A 17,356-nucleotide genomic window follows, 5' to 3' on the forward strand; every position below is an offset into this window, starting at 1 on the left:
GCCTTTATAGTGAAAGACTCCTAGAGGGCAGCTTGTTGATTTTGAATAAATATTTCATTAAGTTCAAGTGCCTGCACATGATTTTGGAAGCTGAGAATTCATGTAAATCAACGGAGCTTTCCAACTTTCTTTAATAAATGGATACATTTATTTATACACAGTGAAGGAAACTTTTCTTTTCCTTATCAGGACATCCCAATTTTAAAACCCATGTAAAGCAAGTAATGCTACTTTAAAATATGCTCGGGGAACAGGAGGCTTTTGCCATGTGATGGCTTGTGGTTCTCCTATAGCTAGGTCCTTGTCCAGTTTGCCATTAGCACAGGATCTGTTGACCAGAAGTAGCCTAGTTCCGTGCCATCCACCCACCCCAGCAGCCAGCCTATACTCAATGGGCACTATGCAAATGTTGCTAGGCACACGACAAAGCCACTGAACAGTGCACACTATGGTCTTGTTAACACTGTAGGTTGTGACGGCAAATAGAAGTGAGTTTCAGATATGCAGATAGAGTAGGAACTGAAACTGAGGCTATGGACAACGTTCTGAGGCTTCTGGTCCTCTCTGTCATTCCTTCGCTTTTCTGTCCTTCGGTCTCAGTAAGATGTCAGATCAGTGCCAATGTGTACAACTGCTTTCTTTGCTATTACGATACATAAATAAAATTGAAGAATTCAACACAAACAGTAAGTGCTAACTGCCAAGAGGATTTCAAAAGACAAAATTGGAAAGATTGTTTTTTCTTAAAAAGAAAACATATTATCAAACTCCACTTCTCAAAGTTTTCTCAATGGATAATATGCTTGTCAAACAAAAGCATGGTACTTAGTACAGGGGAAAACCATATTTTGTCAGAATGGAAAAAGTAATTCGATCAGATATATACAGATTTCTTTTTGTAAAAAACAAATGGAGTGATTTTCTTATGTAAAATCTATTTTGCAAATAGCTTATTGATTCTGAAGAAGCATTTTCACAAAGAAAACTAAAGTTTAAAAATCCAGCCAATAATAATAATACACAATGTAAACATATAAAAACATATTTTACTTACCATTAAAATAATTAGTCCTCATTGCATATACAGGTGTAGTTGTCTATTTTTTTTTGAACTTCAGATTTCAACATGTGTTCACATTTCATATTAGGGTAACTTCTGTGATCATTAATTTTTATCATATTTAATTTTTTATCATATTTAATTTTTAAATATTGGTCATTTTAGAGCATTTAGCATCTAATGAAACTGACACTTCCATAACATATGAATTGTCCCTGGCCAGTATGAAAAAAAAGCTAACACTTATTAAGCACTAACTATATGCTAAGTACTCCAATCATATTAACTCACTGAATCCTTGCAACAATAGATAAGGTAGGCGATATCATCATCGGGATTTTATGGAAGAGGAAGTATAGGGGCAGAGGGCTTCAGTATCTTGATGAGGATCACACAGTAAGCACTGGAGCTGCTTTCAGACCGAAGCAGATCAGCCAGACTCACTGCTACTCAGTCAGTCACTAAAGGACACTGCCCTGATGCACGTTCACATTCTAAGTTAACACACCGCATACCAGCCAAGTCTCTCCTGGTTTCAGAAGTGGGAGTCGTACATTGCATAGAAATGGCAGGATCCCTTTCAATAGACTGTACTTGTCTACCGTTAGAGAGCCTTCTATTCTCTGCTAAGTGCTTGGGGATTTGAATAACCTACCCTCAGGCTTTCTTTCCTACAGTGCAAAATATTATTTCTAATATACGTGAAGTAAGATTGCATAGTTTTAACGTAAATGGTTGCATACAGATCTAAGAGAGGAACTAGATAAGACCTAGTTACTGGATGATAGATTTTTGTCTTTAACGAGGTGCCATATTGATGCATTAAAACCTTCTCCCTCTTCCCTTTATGACTTTTCTCGCCCAGACTCAGAAACTTGATCAGGGTCACTGTGTTTCCTGCTCCCCAAAGCAGAGGAAAGCATAGGGGTTCTTGGGAGGCTGTTTCCTCCTTCTAACAGCTGAGTTGGCTAACTTCACATTTCCTGTGTTGAGCAGGTGGAAGCAACGTCTGTCTGCCTAGCTAAGCTAATTTTCCTTTTCCTCTTGGCATCCAGGACTTATCTTCCTTCCACTTTAATGGATGGAAGTTCTTTGGGGAGTTTTTTTTCTTTTTCCTTACCTGTGTAAGAAAACAGAAAAGCAGCATATTGTTTTCTTCGACCTTATTAAATTGCATTTCAACCTTGAAAAATGACCCAATGGTTCAGTGTTCGCTTGCGTAAGAAATATGACAGAATATTCAGATGTGGATAAAGCCTTGTCCCAGGCATACTGTCCAGGAACGGAATGACACATAGATAGCATTCTCCTTGGTCTTCTCTGGAAGTACCAACTTCTGCAATGAGGGAGGCGGATGCGGTCATTTGGCACTTTAAAGAGCTCAGTTCAACAACCCAAATAACATCAAAATAACTCCATGCTTCCCTCTTATCTCTTGAGGCTGTGAAGTTGTCACATAGCCCATCCTCTTTGAGCAATCGCGTTTGTATTTTCCCTTTCACTGTTTTATGTTACCCTCCCAGTCACTCCTCCTACCTACCCCTGAGCCCACCCAAAGAACCTCCTCAGCTCCAGGGTCCAACCCATGTTTCTCTCTCCCTTCCTCCTGATTCTGCCTTGCAAAGTCAAGGAACTTACCTGTCCCAGGAGGAATATTGTCAGCAGTAGGTGTGGGTAGGAGATTAAGAGAGAAACATAAATTCTCTTTACCAGGTTGAGGGAAAGGGAAAAGTTGCAGCTTCTTGTATGTGAAGACCCTTTATCCCTCACCAGTATGCCATCTCTTTCCTCCTCCTCCCTCCTGTCTTCACTGTGACCCCCAAATAATTTCGTTCAAATACAAATTATTTTTTTTCATTCTGGTAGACCTTTGAACATACAAACACAAAGTAAAATCATAACGGATGGACCCATACAGGAATTCTCCCATTTTGACCATTGGTTGTTGAAAGTTTCCTAGCCTATAATATTTACCCAGCAGCTGATTTGAGCTCTTTCTGCATATTCCTACATTGTGCTACACTAGGTGATGGGATTTTAGTGATAAAGGAGAGACCCCTGGCAGGGCCCGGTGGCTCATGTCTGTAATCCCAGCACTTTGGGGGGCCGAGGCGGGCAGATCCCCTGAGGTCAGGAGTTTGAAACCAGCCTGACCAACATGGCGAAACCCCGTCTCTACTAAAAATACAAAAATTAGGCTTGGTGGTACGTGCCTGTAATCCTGGCTACTCGGGAGGCTGAGGCAGGAGAATCACTTGAGCCCAGGAGGCAGAGGTTGCAGTGAGCCCAGATCACACCACTGCACTTGGCACTCCAGCCTGGGTGACAGAGTGAGACTCCATCTCAAAAAAAAAACAAAAAAGGAGAGACCCCCATCTCTCTCCTCATTGGACATAGGGTGGGTAGAGGGATGGGGAATGGTCATTAAATAAATCAACATCAACATAATACATTTATTCCAATTATTACAAGAACTATAAGAAAAAGTAAAATCTGCATTTAAAATTGCAAGAGTGAAATATCTCCTGAAACTGCGGAGGAGGTTAGCCATTATGAAGAGTTTACCGATTAACTTTTAATATATCAACACATTCAAATATTATATACAAGGCTTTAGGGAATACCAATTTGGGGGAAGTCTGACTTATCTTTTCTGTGTTCTGTTTTGAATTTATTGTTTCCACTATGGAACACTTGAAAGGGAAAGCTTTGGCGTCTGTATAGCAGGACAAAGTATAGCTAACTTCCAGCTTGCTGCTGCCTAACCATCATTTTCATTGATGAGAAATGACTTATATGTTTTCATCATTGTTGTTCTCTTTGATTGATAAGTAAAAACCATGACACTCAATCTTAAGATCTCTAAACATTGGTTATCTCTCTTTTTTCAACTTAAATCTATATATTTCTTTAGGAAAGATAGCTAATCCATGCTGAGCTTAATACCTAGGTGATGGGTTGATAGATGTAGCAAACCACCATGGCACATGTTTACCTATGTAACAAACCTGCACATCCTGGATATGTACCCCAGAACTTAAAATAAAAGTAAAATTTATATGCCTGTTTAACAGTCATTTTACCCGATCTCCCCTCTGAGGGAGCAAATTTTGTGAGTGTGAATAGCATGGACCTATTCACAGGGTGCAGCCACCCTGGGCCCCTAACCCTACACTATCATGTACTGGTTTCATTTAATATAAATTTAAGTCATTGAGCCTGGGCAACAAAAGCAAAACTCCATCTAAAAAAAAAAAATAATAAGTCATTGTATTAGTTTGCTAGGGTTGCTGTAACAAATACTGGATGGCTTAAACAACAGACATTTATTTTCTCACCATCCTGGCAGGTAGCAGTTTGAGATCAAGCTTTTGGCAGGGTTGGGTCCTTCTGAGCGCCATGAGGGAGGATCTGTTCCAGGCCTCTCCCCTTGGCTTAGAGATGCTGTCGTCTCCCTGTGTCTGCACGTTGTCTTCCCTCTGTCCATGTCTGTGTCCAAATCTCCTCTTCTTATAAGGGCACCAGTCATATTGGATTAAGGCCCACCCCCAGTGAGCTCATTTTCACTTAATTACCTCTGATATGACCCCGCCTCCAAATCTCCAAATCCCTAGCATTCTGAGATCCAGGGGCGGTGGGTGCTAGGGCTTCATTATGCAGGGATGGGGAGTGTGCAAAATTCAGCCTGTAACAGTCATCATCGTAAAGTCGTCCATAGACTGGTTGTGACTGTTGTGGCACAGCACAGTCCCAATTTTCATAATATTAGTCAGAGATAGTAAAGTTATACACAAGCCTACAGAAATATACAATCAACATATTAGAATTTCATCCCACTGATGGGTAGGATTCCCCAGATAAGTATTCTTCTTTATTGAAATATAATAAATATTAAAGTATTTTAAAGCAATTTTATATATTCAATGTGATAAACTAGGAAAAAAAAAACAGGCGAAGGAAGCTGGTTCCACATTGGTTGACCTCACTGCGCTGTGAGAAACAGGGAGTGTCTCTCCTCTGCTCTCTGAGACCTGTGAACATCACAGCTAAAACCTGAATTACAAGAAGTAATAGGGGAGAAATGAATTAGCCCAGGCTTCTGGCTGGATTTTCTCCATCGCGGGGCCGTCTTAAGTGTTCTGATATTTGTTAGCTCCTTTCTTCATTTGTGGCAATTTCATCTGGTTACTGATGTCCTGAGCCCAAATACATTAGCCCCAGCTCAGCCAGGTTGCCATCTCCCTGGTCCTGGAAGTTCCCACATAAGGATGTTGAATGTGTCTCACTTCTTCATCTTCCACAAGAGAGAATCTGATGGAAGTACTAGACTGCAGGCCATACTGTTATATTCTCCAGGAGATGTACTAGAAAATGCTTTGCAGATAAATGGGTGGGCTCTTAGAGCCTATCAGAAGGAAGGGGACCTGCATTTTTCTACCTTTCTGGCTGGCAGCTTTGCTTGGCCCAAAATCAAGTTACCTGGAAAGTAGCAACAGGGCGTGAAACCTAAAAACAAAGCAAAACGAATACACTGTCTGGAAATGGAAGGCTGCTTTGTACTTTGGGTTTTATAATAAGTTTGAACAGTTATTTTCTGCCGGACCCATTTTTCTCTCTAAATTGAAAAGAATCTGGCGTCTCAGAGACAAACAAAAAGTTCCACGTGCTAAAATGGCAGAAGAACACCATCTTTAGAGACTCGTCTGAAACTCACACACAGAATAAATGAAACACCCGTATAATATAATCTAGAATTATTGATAACAAAAGTCACTGTCCCTTTCTGGATCTTGGTCTTCTTATCGAAAATGGGATTTTGAGAAGTCCACAGCTAAGCATCCAAGAGTGGTATGAAAATTTTGTCAGTGGCCATACATGTATGAATTTTCTGAATAGACAGTTCATCAACTTCCTTAAATGACCAAAGGCATCAGTGACTAAAAATGTGTAAGAAATATCCGGTCAGATGACCTCAACCCTCCATATTTTTCCAGCTCTAGCATTCAATAATTATAGATGCTATACTGTGTGCCTGTTTTGAATCCTTCTTTTAACCACTGTTATTAAGGATTTATTGGTCTAAATGCTACATTAAGTACAAACAGAAAATTAGCATATGCAGTTTGCTATGCATATCTCATGGATTTTAATAGAATCTAGTCATTGATTCATAGAAGGATACAGAAAAGATAAATTATGGAAAAAATAAAGGATATAGCAGAAGTGAACAAATACATAATAATTCTTAGTCTTTTTTTTTTCTGTTTGCAGCAAATGATTCATTAGTGGGATTGTTTCTATTGATGCCTTCAAAGCTATGAAAAATTCTCAACATGTTACCTATGATTTTACTTTTCATTTCATTCCAGAAAGTATATTGAAGTGGGTGAAAAACAGTGGGTCAATAATCTTAAAAAGTTTTATATATCATGTTGTAATCCTCACATATATTTTGCTTAAATATTCTTGTCTAATTATAGCAGCATGGGCTAATTGTTCTTAAGCCCTAAATGGAATGGCAAAATAGTGATTTATAGATGTATTTTGATAAGATATAATTAGGTTTAAGAAAATGGCATGCTTTCATTATCTTAAATGATATAATAATTTACAGACATAATTTGGTTTGACAATATATAGCATCGTATTGCCAGATTAGACAAACCGGTACCTTTAGAAGTACATATAAATTTTAATGTTTTATATTAAAACAAGATAAGAGAAAACTTAGTTGAATAAATTACAAAGAAAACATGAACATCAATTCAACCTTCATGAAGAAAAGGTTTGGGTTTGGGTTTCTGGGGGGTTGTTTGGCGTTCTTTGGTTTTGTTTTGTTCTGTCTTTAAAATAACTGAAGGATTCTTTTTTTTTTTTTTTTTTTGGTCCTAAAACCAACACTCTATGAAAATCAAATATGACCTTATTATTCTCCTGATCTGAGTCCCCAGTAATGTTCTCAATCTTGGCTATGCCTTTAAAAAAAAGTACTGATACATGAATCCTGTTGCCAGAGACTCTGATCTGACTGGTCTAAGGATGTTTTAAAGCTCCCAGGTGATTCTAATGTGTAGCCATGCTTAAGAACCACTGCCTTAAAGAAATGAGAGTTTTTGGAGGATGGCTGATGCCACGTTTGCAGTCAGCAACATCAAGACAGGCCTAGAATGTTCTGGGTTGCCAAAAAGCAAGGATAATTTCAAAAGTATCTGAGATAGGGCTAAAATGTAGAAGGAATCCAACTTAAAAGAACTTCCAAAATTGCTGCCATTTGAGTATTAAATAGAAAACAAATAGTCAATTGGAGTAAGCAGAATTTATAAAGACCACTAAGTCTGTAATAATACTTACAAAAGCTGTGTATGTTGAGGAGGAATACAGATATAAAACTGTGCTAAAGGAAAGCTGTGTTTCCAGTAATATTTATAGAAGACACTACATATTAATCAATCTAAATTATTTGTTCAAAGTTTCCTAGATTCCTTATTCAAAAGTATTTGGATGCCTACTGTGTAGCAGGTATTGTTTTACCTGCTGCAGGTATTGTTTTGCCTGCTACACAGTAGGACGCAGAGGACACAAGAGATACATTGTTGATTTCAAGAAATGCATATTCTAGCTGGAGAAGACTGGGCTGACAGACATATATAATAACATATCAGTGAATGCCATGAAGAAAAGTAGCCCCAGGGTATGAGGATAGAGAGGTAGGAAAGTGTGAGACCATTAAAGAGATCACCATTGGGAATGCCTCTAAAAGTTTAACAGTGCACAACGACTGAGTAATGTGAGGGAGGCAGAATGTTCCAGGCTGAGGGACTGCAAGTGCAAAGGCCCTGTGGTATGAATGGTCATCAAGAATACCAGCATGGCTGAAGCAACAAATTGAGATCAGAAGGGTGGCCCCTGGCCAGATCACATACAGGACATTGGAGGGACAGGGTCTGACTGCTGCACAGATGTGGATCATAGGAGGGGACAGCCATGGAAACAAGATTAACTGGGAGACTAGTTGGGAGTCTAGAGATTAGCACAGATAAGGTGGAAAGTGGTTAGATTCAGGACTTATTTTTTGAAGTAGCGTTCAGAAGATTTTTGTGATGGATTGGGAGTAGCATATGGGAGAAAGGAGAAAATCAGGGATGAATCAAGTTTTTGTCTTGCATGACTGGTAAAGAGCAGTGCCCTTTCCTGAGCTAGAGAGACTGAAGAAGAAGTGTATTTGAGGTGGATGGAGCAGGAAGAATCAGTAATTTACTCTGGACACATTAAATTTGACATGCATATTAAATATCCCAGTGTTGGGGGGACAGTGGGATATTTCACAGTTAAGCTCGGGGACATGCTGGCTTTAGAAACAGAAATTAGAGAACCATCAGCACATACACAGTTTTTAATGCCATGGTGCCAAATAAGAACCTAGATAGAAATCAGAGAAGCAGCTTGAGGACTAAACCCGGAGGTACCACCAGTTAGAGGCCAAGAGGAGTTAGAGGAATAAAACAAGAGCCATTAAGATAGAGGAGTCAATACACAGGAAGAAAATCAGAAAAGCGTTTTCCAGGAAGTCAGGTTGCATTTCGAAGGAGAGAGTGGTAAACTTAAAAAATGCTGACGAGGACCAAATAAGATGCAGACTGGGAGGAGCACATTGGATCTGGCCACATGAAGGTATTCCTGTAAGAAGACCAAAGAAATGAGGTAGGCTGGGCACGGTGGCTCACACCTGTAATCTCAGTACTTTGGGAGGCCGAGGCGGGCGGATCACAAGGTCAAGAGATCAAGACCATCCTGGACAATATGATGAAACCCCATCTCTACTAAAAATGCAAAAATTAGAGGGCATGGTGGCTCGTGCCTGTAGTCCTAGCTACTCGGGAGGCCGGAGGCTGAGGCGGGAGAATCGCTTGAACCTGGGAGGCAGAGTTTGCAGTGAGCTGAGATCTCTCCACTGTACCTCAGCCTGGCAACAGAGTGAGACTCCATCTCTTCCTTTTTGTGAGAACGGGGTCTCGCTATATTGCCCAGGCAAGTCTTGAACTCCTTGGCTCAAGCTATCCTCCCGCCTCTGCCTCCCTGAGAGCTGGGATTACAGGCATGAGCCACCGCGCCCGGCCGAGACTCCATCTCAAAAAAGAAAAGAAAAAAAGAAAAAAAAAAAAGAGAAATGAGGTAGTAGCTGAGGAGAAATATGAGACATCTCTGATTCTAATTGGCAATCAGAGAAGGGTACTTTTGAATATAATGTGTATATTGTTTACTAAATTTAAGTAAATATAGTTAATCCTCACCATTTGCACTAGACCTGGGGTAGGGTAGAACAATATAAACTACCTTTTCTACATTAGAAAAATTACCTAGGGCTAAAATAGCTACAAATTCACATGCTTTGGCTTTTGTATTCTAGCTGATCAAAGCAATTATGCAGTAAGCTAGGCTATCCAACAAGCCACATATGCACAAGAACTAATATAAATGTGATTGAAATTATTGCAAATAATTAGAATCTCTAGAAAAGGGGAAAATACTAAAAATACCATCATTTGGTCAATAAATCATATATCAGTTTAAATCCACTATGTGCCTCCAGGAGGGCCACAGCACATATGGACCTAGAAAGCCTGCCTCTGAAAGGATAGAGTGAGTCAGAACTCCTGGGAGCCAAGAATACTATTTCTAGACCCAAGTGTTTTAGAATTGAGATCTGCTTCAGTTCTTGGATCTTCTGAAGCTGAATCTATTTGAAAATGTCAAATAGAAACAAAACAATCCTATTTGACATTTTTAAAAGTCATACAAAATAAGAGGTTGCAGTTATAAAATAAAAATTCAACAACATCAGCAATAAAGTCAATGAATGAATGGAAGACCCCTACCTTGTGATTTACAAATTTGCAAAGTTAAGGGAAAACTGACTTGGGGACCTTCCATTCTTGCTCTCATTAAGCTCAGCATTTCCTTAGAAGGCAATATTGTTAAGTTTGTGAGCACAGACCTTGAAGGTAGTTTGCCCAGGTTCAAATCCCACTCCCACTTCCTCTTGGCTGTGTAACCTTGGATAACTTCTTTTCCAATCTCCGTGCCTTTGTTTGACCAACTGTGCAGGATGGGTGGGTAATGAAAACGATCTCAAAGGGTTGTTGTGAAGAGCACATGAATGAATCATGTGTAGTGTTTGAACAGAGCCTGGCCTGTGGTCAGCCCTAGGAAAATGTTTTCAGTGATCCCTATTATTTTTGTTTTGATATATTTATTGTGGTGTAAATACAAAACATACAATTATTGGTCAAATTCCCCATTTTTAGTTTTGTATTAAGTCAAAAGAGAAAATATTTCATTTATTCCCTCTTCCTCACTCCTCCCCAACCCCAGCCAGTCAGTTCACAGTCAATAGCAAGATCAAAGGAAGGAGCATTGAGAGACCTTTGGTGTTGATACCTTCTGTAGACTTTAAGGCCCTTATATGGTTTGGATCTATGTTCCCACCCAAATCTCATGTTGAATTATAATCCCTGATGTTGGAGGTGGATCCTGGTGGGAGGTGATTGGATCATGGGGGTGGATCCTTCATAAATGGTTTAGCATCATCCCCTTGGTGTTATTTTTATGATAGAGTTCTCACAAGATTTGGTTAAGTTTGTGGGACCTCCCCACTCTCTTGCTCTCACTCCTGCCGTTTGAGAGGCGTCACTCCCCCTTTGCCTTTCACCATGATTGTAAGTTTCCTGAGGGCTCCCCAGAAGCATAGCCGATGCCAGTATCATGCTTCCTGTACGGCCTGCAGAACAGTGAGCCAATTAAACCTCTTTTCTTTATAAATTACCCAGTCTCAGGTATTTCTATATAGCAACGAGAGAATAGACTAATAAGCCCTATTACTCCCTCAGTCCATATTTAATTGTTTTATTTTTCGCTCTCTTGGGAAACAGATAGAATTAATAAGTGCAGTGGGACTGCAGTTTATTATACCAATGTATGTTATATGAAGATCTTGGCTTATCTTTCTCATAGCAATAAATATCTGATTTTTTAAAAATAGAAATTACAAAATTTCTCTTTTAAAAATTGTGGAAATACCAGTAAGAATGATTTAGCAAGTAACAGAATCCTCAGCTAAAAATTGATTTGTTTAAAAAGAGGACTTCTTTCCTCATGTCACAAGAAGTTGGGATATAGAGGGGGGCTTCAGGGTTGATTAACTGATTAACTCAGTACCATCATAGGGGAAGCAAGTTCTATTTTGCTCTCCAACTATCCCATCATCACTATGAACATTCACAGGTAAAAAAGGAAATTATTTACTCATTGTATTTTTGAAAGCTAGGAAACCTTTCCCAGAGTACCTCACAGCCAACTTGTCCTCACATCTCATGGACCAAAATTAGACTGTTGGCACCTTCTAAAAGTGAAAAATAATTACAGGCAAAATGATTGGTTGAAACTAAGTGTGCCTTTGTCACTGCTCGAAGAGTCACTTTCCATGGTCCCATTGCTACAAAGAAGAGGGTGAACACCTGAATAAGAGCAGGTCTTCATCTGCAGAGAAGAAATGGGAGGCATGGACTTGGTTAGGCCACCAACAGGTTCTTACAGTTGGTGAACTCCTAAATGTTGCTGGTCACGAACAAAGATATATGCTTTTTGAAACCCCATTATGTGGGATGGTGGAGTTAAACCTCAGCAGTCAGTCATATTGCCCTAAGAGAAGTCAAAGGAGGTATTGTAGTATCTCCTTTGTTGTGAAGCCTTTACCTTGGTTGAGGGAAAATCTTCTTGGTCACTACCACCAAAAGTAAGGCCTCCATGTGCCTTGAATATTTGGAAATCACTCCTGGTGTTGGTAAGTACTTAGTACCACCTGCCCTCGAAAAGATGTAAAACAGCCACATCTTTATAACTAATTATTACCACTATATTACTTGTGGTTTGGGCCACCAAGATTGAGAACCAGTAGACTAGATGTCCCTATACTTTCTTCTGACCTCAGAATTCAATTTTTCCCTAACATCAAGATACATAATTATACTCTCAAATTCTCACAGAAAAAAAACCCTTTAGATTGGTTATTGCCATTTTTTGTATTATCCTATCATACTTCATTTTTATTTCTAAGTGCTTACGGTGATCAAGGTACCCTTAGCCAAGCCAGCATTTCCCACAGAATGTCAGTATTCTGGTGCTTGGATCAAATAAGTTTCACAGGTTAAGACAGGTACTTTGTGGGGTCTTTCATATGCTACCTGCTTCATGACCTGCTGAGGGAGGCACACGTACCCACAGATAAACTTACTTGAGGAAGAAACCCTTTTTACACAGAGCATCCCCTGGGCATAGTGGTCCTCAGAAAACACTTTGGGAAACACTGAGAACATTTCTTTGCATGTGAGATGCTGCATTGAAAATTTTAACTTGGGGCCAGGTGCGGTGGCTCATGCCTATAATCCAAACACCTTGGGAGGCCAAGGCAGGGGGAGCATTTGAGGCTAGAAGTTCAAGACCAATCTGGCCAACAGGTTAGGATCTCATATCTACAAAGAAGTTAGAAAAAAAAATTAGCTGGGTGTGGTGGCACACGCCTGTAGTCCCAGCTACTTGGGAGGCTGGGGTGGGAGGATCACTTGAAGCCTGGGAGGTGGAGGCTGCAATGAGCTATGTTCACACCACTGCACTCCAACCTGGATATCAGAATGACAGAGCAAGATGCTATCTCAAAAGGAAAGACAGATAGAAAGAGAAAACCTCAGGCTCACTGGAGGAACAGATGACTCAGAGCCATGATGGCAGACCAGACCATCCTATCCTGTAGGTAGTTTGACAGTTCAGGAAGAAGCCAACCTTGTGTCTGTGACCAGTATATATTTTCTTGCTTTCTCCTCCTTTTAAGAACACACTAAAGTGGGTGAAATCCATTCCTCCCTCCATAGGCCAGCTCTTTCTGTTAAAATGTGGTTGTGATGCTGGAGTACTTTCTTTATGAAAATTTAAATATTTATAAATATATGCAACATAACACCATTCTTATTTGTTTACCTTTTATTTTTTCAATGCATATTTATTGAGAACCATCTATGCAAAAAAAGTAGAGCAAAGACAAATAAAATATATTTATTGCCTGTGAGATTCTAGTTTAGGAAACTTTGCAAAGTTTTAAAATCTACAAAGAGATAAATTTTCATTTCTATTGAAGTTCTCAGAAGCAATGAACTCAAGATTAATACCAACTAATTGTTTTACAGCACTTTGAAAAATACATTCACAGATTATTCTTTAAGATTTTGCTGGCATATTCCAGTGGGAAAAAGAACTGAGGGTTACCAATATTTGCCCATTTTCTTAATTATACGTGGTAGAGCAGGGTCTGGAACCTTCAGTTTAATCCCACACTTTGAGAACCACTACTGTATACATTATTCTTTACTTCATTCTTTCACTTAAGATTCTACTATGTCAGTCACCTCAGCAATAGAGAAGTTCTATTTCTTTTTGTAGCTGCATAGTACTCCATTGTGATGATATACCAGAGTTTGTCCCACCAGTTCAAATGTTGCACATTTGAGCTGTTTAAGTATTTAGATGTTACACATAGTACTGCAGTGAATAGCCTTGTGTCTATTTCTTTTACTAGTCTTGCTAATCTAGTACTATTGGGATACATTCCTCAAACTGGGAATTCTCAGATATAGGATAAATGCATATGTAAATACTTAACTTCCTCTTAGCTGGTGATTCAAAATAGTTTGTAAATATTATACTTTTATGGAAAAAATCCATTATTCCTAAATTCATGTTTCTTTAATAATTCAAGACAAAGAGATCCTATCCCAAACAACAAAATAACTACAATTAGGCTGAAACGATTGTAAAATGCTGTTTTATCTGTATTGGGTATGCAGTGAGATTCTTCACTGGGTAGAAATGACCCAAGACTTCTTGTACCACTGGCATCTTTCCACTAAATGTCAGGACCTCCTATCAATCACTGGGACAACAAAAATGTACCCACAAATTTCCAAAATGCCCTAGTGGGCAGTTCCAACTCTCTTGATGGCGCTGGCTTGGCAAATGCTTGACTTGTAAGTACTTAATAGATATTGGTGATATGATGCTTATTATTTTTCTTAGTGCCCCCACAGATAATAATAGGATCACACTTATTTGTCATAGAGATGATGCCTGACTCCACTGTTCATCAGTCACATGGTCATCAACAACCTTTGAAAATAACTAATATCTCTACAGTTAGTCCATTGCGTGGTTTTGTGTAAAGGCTCAGTTTACATTTTTAAACTTGAAGAAATTATACTACTATTCATATGTAACAAGCTAACAAAATGTACAATAAAAATGAAGGAAGCATCTATGTTTAGATTAAAATGTACTGATTTTAAGAGCAATATTCCGAAGTGGTTAAGAGTCTAGACCAGACCTATCATTAGAAATATAATCTTAGGCACATACATAATTTAAAATTTTCTAGTAATCACATTAAAGAAGTAAAAAGAAACCAATTTTAATAAAGTAATATGTGGATTATATTGTCTATTAATTAAATTAATTATAATATGCCGTTAACCCAATATATCCAAAATATTATTTAAGCATGTAATCAATATAAAAGTTATTGATGAGATATAGCACATTGTTTTTCTTACTAAGTGAAGTCCTGTGTCTGTTTTACGCATGTAGTACCTATCTCAATTCTGATCAACCATATTTTAATTGCTCAGTAGCCTTCCATGGCTCTGCCTACAACACTGACTAGCACAAGTCTAGTTGCACGTAAATAAGACTTCCTGGGTTTGAATCCCAGATCTCCCATCTACTAGCTATGTACCTTGGACTATTTTTCTTAACTTCTCTGTGCCTTCAGTTGGTTATCTGTAAAATCAGAGTCATAAAAATAGTCTACATCAAAAGGCTTTGTGAGAATTAAATGAGATAACATGTATAAAACACTCAGAACTGACACAAAGTAAGTCCTCATTAGAGGGTAATCAATATTCTACAGGCTTAACTTATTTATGCAGAGTTTATCAAAACAATAACAGAAAAATATCAAAAGCTGGGGTGAAAACAAGAAATTTCATCAGTTGATATCATAACACATATGAATTCTCCTTTCTCCACCCCACCTCTGGGTCCGCTCCCCCAATACCTCACCAACAAAAACTGTTTCTCAGAATATTTCTTTCGGTTTGGGATTATTAGCACATATTCTTGCCAACTTTGGTGGATAAGCAGAAGCGCAGAATGTACTAGTCTTTTAGCCCCTCCTGATACTGAGTCTTAGAGCTTTGATTTGATTTTGATCCCTTAGCACATATCATGTGTTAAGGGATGTATGGATTTGAATCTAGAAGTTGCCTGCTGACTTCTAAGTAAACAGGAATTTATGCAGACAAGATCATTCACATAATTATTTCATTGTCGAGCCCCTTGCTGAATGGCACATTAGAAGTATGTGAATGATCTAGGAATTGAATGTGGATGCACAATTATTGGCAGGTCCCCATGTAATAGGAGTTCTGTCTTTATTTCTTTGTCCATGAGAAACTTTTTCATGTCAGAGAGAAAATTGCAGGAGATGATCACGGGGTATAAAAATGTCCTAGTAGAGATATTTTAAGTTTTTCTTTTATTCTATACATAACAGACATTCTTTTACTTTCAACCTGATGCTTCCATTTTCTATTTTTTAGTGATGCTGATAGGCACTGTAAGTAAACCAGATAATAGACTCTTAAAGTTTCTGTGTGCAAATTGAAAGAGCACATTATAGTGCCTGCCTTTCCTGAGGTCTTGCAGTCTAACCAATGTGGTATATGAATACGACACCAGCGGAAGTTATAACAATAGTTTCTGTCAGCCCGTCTGAGATGGTTAGAGAATAGCTGTAGGGAATAGCACAGTAACCTAGAAATGTCCAGATTCTTCTGGCCCCTTTTATTGTGATAAATCTCTTGTGAACTTTGCAGAGGTATTGTTTGCATCTGGTATATCTCTGTCTAGAATGTGTATCTATTCCTCCTTACTGAACGATGTGGCACAAAAACCAATTCAATCGTATTTAAAAAAATAAAACATTGTGCAGGAGGGGAGTAGAGATAATGTATTTGAGTAAGATGAATTAACTTCTTTCTATACCTTCGCGGGATAACATGTGAATAGTGCAAGATTGTATGTTTAAAAATCTTAAACAGTGTTCTCTTCTTATAGCAGAAAAATGCCTCTTCTGGATGCTGGTTTACTGCAAGATACATCAGATAACTTGCTAACTGACAACACTGGGCTGTGCATTCGACATAATATTGTGTTTTTCCTTAATAAAAGAACTAAAAGGAAATAATCATAAATGCTGGCAAAATACTACGTTCAGTTAAATATTTCTAAATGTATGTTTGAAAGAAATTAGTGAGGAGTATAAAAGAATGGAAGAATACAAGTCTGGAAAGACATGATGTCAATCTTTTATGAAATAACATTCAAAGATTTCCTGTGACCTTGGAATTGGATCTTTTTCTCCTCGGCATGAAACCTCTATAGCTGACTGCTTTTGGATCATACACCATGTGTGTACCCGTCACTGAAACTTTGTTTCTTCCACATAAGCAAAATGTCCTATGAAAAATTCAGTCTACCTAATTCTTACATGTCACCCAAGGTTCAGTTTGAGTCCCATCTCACCTATTAAGTCTTCTCAAACCTCCATAGCTCATGATTATGTCTCTTTTTACCCCCTATAGTGGATTTTAGCCTAATTTGCTAAATTATTATATGTCCAATGCCACAGCTAGTAAGAGATGAAGCCAGGATTTGAATTCAGAATGAATCCAAAGCTTACCAAGGGTTTGGTCGCAATGGAAATTGCATATTTAGGTTCATAAATGTAAGATGACTGTCAATTATTCCAGAGTTTCTAGGCTTACCTGGGTCAGCCTCTCATCTGTAATCTCACATTTTTTTTCTTTGTTTCACTCTATTAAATTGTAGTGGAATGTGTCCAGCTGGCCCTCTGGACATTCCTGAAGGCAAGGATTAGTTTTGCTTTTCATCTTTGTATAGTCAGCAGTAGGAAACTGTAGCCCTTAGCTATGTGTCCATTAAAGGTCCAGTAAAACAGACACCACTTATGCATGGCCATAGTTTCTCCTTTAGTTCATATATATAAATAAATATGAAAAAATATATATATATGTAATTCAGGCATCAGGATTCTCCTTAGAAAATCTGCATGCCCAAACCAAAAGAGTTCTAAATCATGCTGAAAGGGCTTGGATACTATCTTCATCCATCGGT

The 17,356-nt window shown here is 38.5% G+C and overlaps 1 protein-coding gene across 19 annotated transcripts in view; it reads left to right on the top strand.

Annotated features, from left to right (window-relative positions):
* Window positions 1-17,356, top strand: part of TENM3 (teneurin transmembrane protein 3) — a 2,732,592-nt gene that overhangs the window by 1,637,891 nt on the left and 1,077,345 nt on the right. The window lies entirely within an intron of this gene.

The sequence above is a fragment of the Pan troglodytes genome, chromosome 3, assembly GCF_028858775.2.
Source record: "Pan troglodytes isolate AG18354 chromosome 3, NHGRI_mPanTro3-v2.0_pri, whole genome shotgun sequence".
Lineage (NCBI taxonomy): Eukaryota > Metazoa > Chordata > Mammalia > Primates > Hominidae > Pan > Pan troglodytes.